The sequence below is a fragment of the Marmota marmota genome, unplaced genomic scaffold, assembly GCF_001458135.2.
Source record: "Marmota marmota marmota unplaced genomic scaffold, marMar, whole genome shotgun sequence".
In the NCBI taxonomy this organism is placed as follows: Eukaryota; Metazoa; Chordata; class Mammalia; order Rodentia; family Sciuridae; genus Marmota; species Marmota marmota.
In genome coordinates, this window is record NW_026000153.1 from 23,967,884 (window position 1) to 23,977,359 (window position 9,476).

The following is a 9,476-nucleotide window of genomic DNA, read 5'->3' on the forward strand; positions in this document are numbered from 1 at the left end:
TTTCTTTCTTTCTTTCTTTCTTTCTTTCTTTCTTTCTTTCTTTCTTTCTTTCTTTCTTTCTTTCTTTCTTTCTTTCCATAATGGTTTGGATCAGGAATGTCCCCCAAAGACTTATTTGTTAAACACCTGGTCCCAAATGCAGAAATACTAAGAGGTGGAGCTTTTAGGAAGTGATTGAATCATGAGGGTTATAACCTCATCAGTGGATTAATCCATTTGATGGACTTGAGATTTGAATGGACTACTGAGAGGTGGTAGAAACTGTAGGCAGGTAGGCATTTTTGGAGGGAGTATGTCACTGGAGGTGTGTTTTGTTTCCTGGTTGCCATGAATTGAGCAGTTTTCCTCTGCTGTGTCCTTCTGCCACGATGTTCAGCCTCACTTTCAATCCCAAAGCAATCGAAGCAACCAACCATGGACTGAAACCTTGAGGCAAAATAACTCTTTCCTCCTTTTTGTTGTGTGTGTCATGTATTTTAGTCACAGTAATGAAAAGGTAACTAATATACTTTGCCATGTCTATACTTTTTTGGTATAGTCCTGCTTTGTCTATTTTTGCTTTTTACCTTGTGGTTTCATGTCATGCCCCATAATGCTTTCCAAAACCAATGTCAAAGAGTACATTCCCTATATTTTTTCTAAAATTGTTATGTTTTCAGGTCTTATGTTTAAACCTTTAATTAGTTCTTAGCTTATTTTTAAATACAGTATGAGGAAGGAAATTTTTTTTCTCTTTCTTTGACATGTGGATATCTAATTTTCATAGTACCACTTACTGAAAGAAGACATCATTGTTTCCCCAGAGTGCATTCTTGGTAACTTCAAGAAAGATTATTTGGCCACCGTTTGCATGAGGTTATTTCTATAAGCCTTATATTCTGTTCTTCGGTTCTCTATGTCTGTTTTTATGCCAGTACTAAAATGTTTTGCTTACTAGAGCTTAGGAACATAATTTGAAAATAGGAAGTGTGATGATTCAGGTTTGTCCCTCGTGCTCAAGGTTACTGTAGATCTGAAGGTTCAATTATAGTTGTATACACATTTTAGGATTTGATTTTTTTTTTGTGTGTGTGTGTGTGTGAGAGAGAGAGAGAGAGAGAGAGAGAGAGAGAGAGAGAGAGAGAGAGAAATACCAGTGAAATTTTGGTTAGCATTCATTGAGTCTGTAAACTTCTTTGGACATTTTGAGCATTCTTCCAATCTATGAACATGGACTCTCTCTCCATTATCCTTTTGTGTTCCTCAATGTCTTTCAATGATTACAATTTCAGGTTAAAGATTTTCACCTCTTTGTTTGGATTTGTTAAAAAAAAATGTTTCAGTAGCTATTCTAAATGCAATTTTCTTCTTCACTGTAACATTATTTTTTGTTGTTGCATAAAAATGCAACTGCTTTTTGTATTCGATTTTGTATCTTGCAACTTTACTGAATGTTAAATTAGTTTTAAGAGTTCTTTTTTAGCATTTTCTATACATGAGAACACATCACCTCCTAATAGAAACAGTTTTATTTATTTTTACCTACTTGGATGTCTTTTATTTATTTATTTTTTCCTTGTCTGTTTGTTCTGGCTAGGACTTCCAGCACAATGGTAAGTGGGAGCTATAGGAGTGGTACCCTTGTCCCTTGTTTTGTTCCTTATTTAAAAGGAAAAGCTTTCAACTTTTCAAGTTAATTGTGGTTTTGAGATATATGAGCTTTATTGGTTGAAATACTTTGTATTATTTACATACATTCATTTCAGAGTGCTCATTTGTTTCTGACAATTGTTTATAGAAGTCACTTATGGTCTTTTGTATTTCTATGGTATCAATTTTCATGTATTTTCTGATTTTATTTATTTTAGACTCTCTCTCTCTTGTGTTAGTTTACCTGAAGTTTTACCATTTTGGTTTAACTTTTTAAAAACCAGCACAGTTTAATTGAAACTTTCTATTGCTTTTCTAGTGTAAATTTAATTTATTGTCCTCTGTTATTTCCTTCCTTCTGTATTACTAGGATATGATTTGTTTTGTTTTTCCCTAATAGCTTCAGATTTGACATTAGGTTGTTTGAGATCTACCTTTCTTCCTCCCTCCCTCCCTTCCTCTTTCTTTCTTTCTTTCTTTCTTTCTTTCTTTCCTTCTTGCTTTCTTTATTTTTTAGATTAGAAAATATCATCCCACTCTTTCTTACCTTGTAAAGCTTCAGCTGAAACAAACTAAACTTATGATATCTTTATAAATGTTTCTTTGTATATGAGAAAATACTTTTATGTTTCTCCTTTCAAGTGTCCGTCTTTTTATTGGATTTTTGACACTTTGATTATGTCTAAGTGAAGTCTTCTTTGGGGTGAAGCTGACTGAAGACCTTGAGCTATGAACTGGGATGATTTTATCTTTTCCCATATTTGGAAAGTTTCAGCTGCTATTTTTTTTAATAAGTTTTGAGTCTCTTTCTTTTATTCTCCTCCTTCTTCACATTTTTAATATAAATGGTAGTCTCTCTTTTTTGTGTCCCCTATATCTCATACATTTCATCTTACTCCTGTAACTGTATATTTTCACATACTGTTGTTGACTTCAGATTCTTCTGTTTCATCAAGTCTGCTGTTGGTGTTTTCTACTACATTTTGGAAGTTTTTATTCATTGTATTCTTCAGTTCCAACATTTTTAATGTTTTGCCACTTTGTTGAATTTCTTCTTTTATATCTTTAGTATTTTTTAATTGTTAAGTTGTATATTAATGTTTTCTGGTAGTTTGATAAACTTCCTTAAAGCAATTCATTTGAACTCTTTGTTAGATAATTCAGAGATTTCCATTTCTTTGTGATCAGTTACTGGAAAATGGAAATTCTCTGGTGGTGACATTCTTCTTTTTGCCTTTCATTGATATCTGTATATTTGTTAGGGAAATTATCTTTCCAGACTTTCTAGACTTGTTTTTTTTTTTTTTTTTTTTGTAATTGGGTCTTCAGCAACAGATAAGTGCAATAGTGATGTTAGGTGGGGTATTGTGATTACTGCTCATTTGGACACAGTAATATAGTTTCCATATAGCTCTGTTGGCTAAGGTAAGCAGCAGTGAAGATTTCAGAGGTCTTTAGTGGCCAGCTTTTGGGTTTATGCAACGGCATTGAGACCTGTTGGGATCTTCATTGACAAGTGCCCTTGAAGTGTTCCTGAACTTTTTTCTTAGAGGGTAATCTCTGCAAAGAGAATCACTCGTATCACCTTATCTCACTCATGAGCACACTTAAGTAGAGTGTGCTCCACTATGAATGTGGTGTGTCCATGGAGCTAAGGACCATGAGACAGTTACATGGGAATAGACCAAGGAGTTAATGTCATGAATCTCCTTGGTTCAAGTGGTCATGCTGCCACATTAATGATGGTAATGTTATATGCAGGGGCACACAGAAGAGCCCCAGAGTCAGAGTTTAGGAGTTCAGGGATCCTAGTATTCTATATACCATGGAATGAACACATTTGCTATACCAGTGGACCTGTTGTCTGCAGTGAAGGTCTAGAGCAGCCACAGTTCAAGAGTCAGGAATGTGCATAAGAAACAGCAATTACAGGGTTCAGAATGTACATGAACTCACTATGGCATTTGGACCAGATGACTAAGACAGTTCAATAGATGACAACAAGAACTGAAGTCTGTAATATTGGCTAGGACAGTTTTACCTGGCTCCAGGAATTGGGTGGGCTAGCCATCAATAACAATGGCTCTAGGTCACAGGTGGGGTATAGTGTGGCATAAAGTCAGGACTATGCCAATCTCTACTCCAGGTTCTGTGGTATACATGCAGTTGGGGTGATGGTGACAACAGACACAATGATTTCTCATTTTTGGTAAGAGAGTAAGCAGCATGTTCCCCCTTCAGGGGGCTCATGGTGTCAATGACTGTTGGTTAACTCAGTTTTAAAAGTTGCCAGTGTCTTCTGAAGAGATCACTGGAGACAATGGTGGCATCTTCCATGTGGCTAATACTGACAGCTTATAACCTTCTTTGTTCCCAGGTATGCCATTCTCCCAGGTGATGCCTTCTGTATAGTTATGCCTAGTGTTTTTTAATTTTTTTTTCCTAGTGTATTGCTGCAAGTCCTTAACTGAAAAGGTAAGCCAGACCCTCCCCCCACTCCAAGGCTATTTTCATTCACAGATACCTGTGAATGAGGGATGTTCTGTTGTCTCCTACTCTATCATCTTTCAAGTACCATTCATTTCCTTAGAGATTATTAAAATAACAAAATTTAGGAAGCAACATATTTTTTAAAAAATAAGGTACATTTTTAAAAGGTCCAATTATTCCCTGAAACTTTATCAAAACGTTCTAATTACCAGATAACAACAGGAGAGCTGTTTTGGAAAAGAAAGAGCTGATAAAAGCATTTATGCAGAGCCTGACAACCTTGGGCCTGGAATGTGTGCCTACAAGGAAATACAAAACATCCCTAACCTAATTTTTTGTTTAGGGATATCTTTTCTTGATATAGGTTTAATTTTTATTTCTCTGCTTCTGTTAGTTATGTTCATCATACAATATCTAATGGCCAACTCCCTGGATACATTTCTTCTTGGCTGAGACTAAGTAAACTAGTCCTTTGCCTACAACACTAGAAGGGATCATATGGACCATTTTCCTGCATTGGCTAGCAGGTGAAGTTCACTGGTCTTCAGAGACTAACAATCCCTACTCAAGCTGAGATTTCTCTATCTTGTCTGTGTATGAGCAAAACATTGTTCTGTCTAGTGTTTATATAAGCCACCTCTTACCTCTTGTCATCAATGCCTGCAAACTATTCAGTGAGTTGACATTCTAGGACTGCCACTCCAGGGGTGGGCAACATGTGTCATTTGCTTGACAGAAACCTTCCCAAAGCATTTGAAAGAGTTTAATATAATCTGATAGCAATATCTGGTTAACAGAATAAACAGTAACTGAAGTCAAATTTTGTTTGCACATAACAACAAATGCACGAATACATGTTACCAAATCAAACCCAGAGAATGTATCAACATAAAGTAGTGTTTAGATATGAAAAAAATATTGCATATCAGATGACCTCTTAATATCTTCCACTGTATTTAAAGTACGTTGATATTTAAAAAACATCATAATGTATAAAGGGGAAAAATATTGAGGAATTACATTATTCAATTTTAAGACACTGCATTTCAGAGGTTAGACAAATAGAACAATAGTACAGAAAAGAGAAAGCAGGAGTAGACCTGCATAAAGAGGGTCAACTGATTTTTGACGAGACACTAAAGTAAAAAAGTGACAGAAAAATAGTCTTTTCAAAAATTGTGTTGGACTAATTGGACATTCACAGAAAACAATGAAAACCTTCCTCACAGTAATCATTGTACCTACACTTTCGATAAAGTTAACTCAATATGAATAACAAATTCAAATTATAGACTTGAATTAACTATATATTGTTTTAGCAGAATATATAGTAATAAACCTCTGTAACATAAGGCTAGGTGAAGATTTCTTAAGCATGATAGCATAGGCATAATTAATAAAATTTTAAAAATTATAAGTTCAATTTTATCAAAATTAAAAATCTTTATTCAGTAAAAGATCCCATTTAGAAGATGGGCAAGTTATCAACTTGAAATATGTTGACAAATCACATATTAACCAAAGAATTCATATTCAGAATATATTCATATCCCTCTAAAATAAATGATAAGAAAATGAACCACTAATGAGAAAATCAACAAGAGTTTTAATTTTTTTTTAAATGTGTATATATTTGTGTAGTACTGGGGATCAAACCCAGGGCAAGGACTCTAGCACTGATTTATATCCTCAGCCAAATCTTTGCTATGCACTTTACTAAAGAATATGTACAAAAAAAATCCAAAGCATGGAACAGTGATAAATATCATCAGTAATAAGAGAATTACAAATGATAAACATGATAAGATACCTTGCTAAACCTATGAAAATGACTAAAACTATACCTGAAAGAGTCAAAAGCTGGCAAAGACATGGAGAAACTGATTCTTTTATGCAATGCTGGAGATAATGCATTGTTGAACTACTCTCCTATGGCTTCTCTTCAGATTATAAATTTGCTTTTTAAAAATGATAAACCAGTTTGTGAAACAATTTGATGTTTATTAAAACATAAATTTAAACATATACTTATTACATCACCCAGCACCTACCCCCACTGTTGAACATTTATTCTATATAAATAAAAACTCAGTTTGAATAAAAGTTGTACAAAGGGCTGGGGTTATAGCTCAGTGGCAGAGCACTTGCCTTGCATGTGTGAAGCACTGGGTTCAATCCTCACCATCATATAAAAATAAATAAAGGTATTATATCTATCTACAGCTAAAAACAAAAATATAAAAAAATATATACAAATGCTCTTATACACAAGTCTTATTTGAAGTAACACCAAATTGCAATCAACTCAAAAATTCTTCAATGAGTGATCGGATTAAAATAACATGGAATGCCAGGCGTGGTGGTCCATGCTTGTAATCCCAGCAGCTCAAGCGGCTAAGGCAAGAGGATCATGAATTCAAAGCCAGCCTCAGTAAAATCGACGTGCTAAGCAACTCAGTGAGACCTTGTCTCTAAATAAAATACAAAATGGGGCTGGGGATGTGGCTCAGTGGTTAAGTGCCCTTTAGTTCAATCTCTGGTCTCCCCCCCAAAAAAAAAATAAAACCAACAACAACAACATGATATATCTAAACAATGGAATACTACACAACAACAAAAAAATATAATGAACTATTGTTCAAGCAACAATAAGATAGATCTAAAGGGTATTACTTTGAACAGAAAGCAAAATGGGAAGAATTATGCTATATGTATTTAGAAAAATATCAAAATGAACCCTGCTATTATGTACAACTATAATTACATACAACTATAATTACGTACACTAAATTAGTAATTTTAAAGAAGTCAAAGAATCACACATCATATGACTCATGTTGGGTAACTTTCTCAAAGGGAGAAGTTAATAGTGATGGACAACCCATCAGTGGTTGCTGGGGTAAGTTGAATAAAGAATGTAACTAAAGTCATGTACCACTTTAAGGCAGAAATGTACACTGAAAAATGTGTTGTTAGGTGATCATATCCTTGTACAAATATAATACAACGTGTGAACACAAACTAAGACAGTTACAAAGTCTCTAGATGATATAATGTCATGGGACCACTGTAGATATGAGGAAATATTGCCTGTATTAAAGATTATTTGTGATAATAGAATAACTTTGTGTCCTGATTATGACAATGCTTACTCCAACCTACAAGTATGCTAAAATTCCATAGAACTGCACATTCAAAAACATCATGCATATAAACTAGTGAAAAATGTCCTGCATTGGCTTCCTCATGTATCTTTATCCAAACTCCTTTAATACAGCTAGGAGATTAAGTAGAAGGTGTAGATCAGAACACTGAGAGGTGAAAAACATAAGTATATGCTAAATCCTATCACCAAAAGTAAAGCATTGCAAGAATACAATATGCTCACTGCTGATAAGATAGGACTACAAAATATTTTCAGGCATCCTCTATTTATATTCTCTACCAGTCTGAAGAGTGAGTCAACTAGCAAAAATCAGATTAAAAGGGGGGCTACTATATTGGAGCCTTAGCAACTCCTTATTGCTTGCAGACGATGGCCATTAAAGACTAGGATAATGAACATAGTCTCAAAACCAGAGGATGAAAGCAAGTCAGATGTTAGGTTTATACAATGTGTCTATAAAATATTGGGTTGTGGCTAGAAGGTTGGCTGAAAGCAAACAGTCCAGAACCCTACTCAGTTTGCTGGCAGCTTTCTGTGACTACTCAACTCTTAAGCTAGTTGTTTAACCCCAGAGCTCACACCATCAGGGTGTATAGGACTGAAGAAGCCCATGCTCCCCAATGCTTCAGATGTGGCTATCAGGCCATAAGGCAGAAAAAGCTTATATTCTTATCACCTCTTCCTGTCACTGAACACAGTGTGAAAATGCAATGCCTTGAGAAGCTGAAGCAACAAAGATAAGAAAAAATCCAGCATTCAGAGTTTAGGAGGATGAAAGGACTTAGACACGAGTAGCCAGTGATAACAAGGAGTTACTAGGGATCCCTGAATACTCATACGCAAACATCACTCATATTTAATTCAACATCAGGTACTTTGCTATTGGAGAAAAACAAAACAAACAAAACAGCTTCTTTACTGTCACCTCTCATGCTTATGCAATGGTTGTTTTAACATATTTAATAGCAAGAATCCTAACCACCATTTTTTTTTGACTGTTACAGAAAACATGAATTAAAGAATAGTCTTTGAAAATGATTTTACCATTACAGAAAATGGTTGCCCTATAATGTTTTAACCCAATTTCATTATTAAATTTTGTTTCTGAACTGGAAAACATTGTAATTTGTGAATGAATAGGGACTTTGAACTCAAGCAAATTTGTTTCTTATTTCAGTAATGTATTTTAGTAATTCAGTCATTCTGACAGAAACTCACTTGGCTTGAACCATAGTTTTCTTATATTAAATTGATGAAAAAAATTACATTATACAGCTTCCGTGAAGAGTAAAACACTTGTGGTCATACAGTGCAGATCCACTCAGTACTGCAGCATGGGTATATGCTAAAGTTAGGATCTATGAAATGTTAGTCTGTCTCAAACTAAATATTCTGTAATATCCAGAGAACTTTCTACCCCTTTCTTTCTTTTTGAGCTATTAAACTTTTTATTTCTCTCATTTAATATTCAGAAAAGTCTTGGGTTAGAGTCATTATTATTTCTAAGTTATATGGTGAAAACTGAAGAATTAAGAGGCTAAATAATTTTGTATTGTTATAGAGCTAAAGAGAGAGCCAAAATTTCAATCCCAAAACCCTTTTTTTTCCTACCAAATATTAAGTGCAAGCATGCATTCAAAATCTACCTAAATGCTAAAGGACATCCCAACAATACACATTTAGTTGAAATATGTGCTTTTTATTATCCCATTGTATTCATTTTTCATAGTAAGATTCCAAATTTCAGTGGTATCCAGGTAAGGTAGAGCAAACATGACTTAGCCAAAATTACTCCTTTGTTTTTATTCTGAATTTCTCACTTGCCACAGTTTCTTGCCCCTGTCCTGCATTTATCTCTAAGATGTAATACTTAAAACCCATGTTTCTGAACATAGTCAGAAGTACAGAGATACTCTAAGAGTACAAAATGTGTGGATCAAATTAATCAATAATAATGGAAATTCAGTATGAAATAACAACTACAACAATAACAACAACAACAAAAAAAACCCCAGCATAGACATGAGTATGAAGAATAGAAGTAAAAAGTATGGCAGGCAGGATTGAGCAAGATGGATAATTAAATGAGGGCTCCTTAAAGAATGTCTTTGAAGACATTTAATATTATAGGTTATTTCAAATCAATGTAGCATAATATTTGAGTTTATTAAGCATGAGAAGACATCTGCAG